Source organism: Opisthorchis viverrini (assembly GCF_000715545.1).
Source record: "Opisthorchis viverrini unplaced genomic scaffold opera_v5_298, whole genome shotgun sequence".
Lineage (NCBI taxonomy): Eukaryota > Metazoa > Platyhelminthes > Trematoda > Opisthorchiida > Opisthorchiidae > Opisthorchis > Opisthorchis viverrini.
In genome coordinates, this window is record NW_008751950.1 from 623,523 (window position 1) to 624,224 (window position 702).

Consider the following 702-nt stretch of genomic DNA (forward strand, 5'->3'; position numbering starts at 1 on the left):
AGTTAGTTTCACTTATGAATTCAAAGAAGACAACCAACACCTACAAACAACATACTACTCATAAGGTTACTGAAAACTCTGATAGCCCACTGCAGGTTTTACCCTGCGTTGAAAGTTATCTACTTGAAGATCCACTTGTATGTAACTGAGAAAACACGTTCATTTATCTGCAAATTGCCGCGGATTCAGCTGAAATGTCGAGTTGGTCCCTCACCAGTAAAAAACCCCTGTTTTTGACGCTTTCATCTGACGAAAACGGGACCAATCAGTATCACGTTCCATAGATGGGGCAGTACTTCGACTCTGCCAGTTTCGGTTCAATTAACTGCAGACGTTCACTGATAAATGCGTTATTTCACATAGCTAGACTAACGGCGGACGCCAGATAAATTGAACGAGAAGATTCTGCAGGTAAAAGGTATGTTACGAACGAATGCCTGAAGTCATGTGGCAAACGCGCCGCATAGATAGTAAACCTGCACTTTCGCATACGGACAACGATGCATTAATTCGACTTACAAACGATGTTAGATTTTGTGCTTTGGCAACCTCAGTTTGAAATATGTTCCCAGTACTGCTGGTCGAAACCCCAGAGGCAGTTTCATCCACGACTCATCGCATCAATCTACTCACTTGTAGTTACGGCGTAAATTATGCTGGTGAAAGGAAGAAGGCCTTTGCTGCGGAGTTATTTATTAGAAA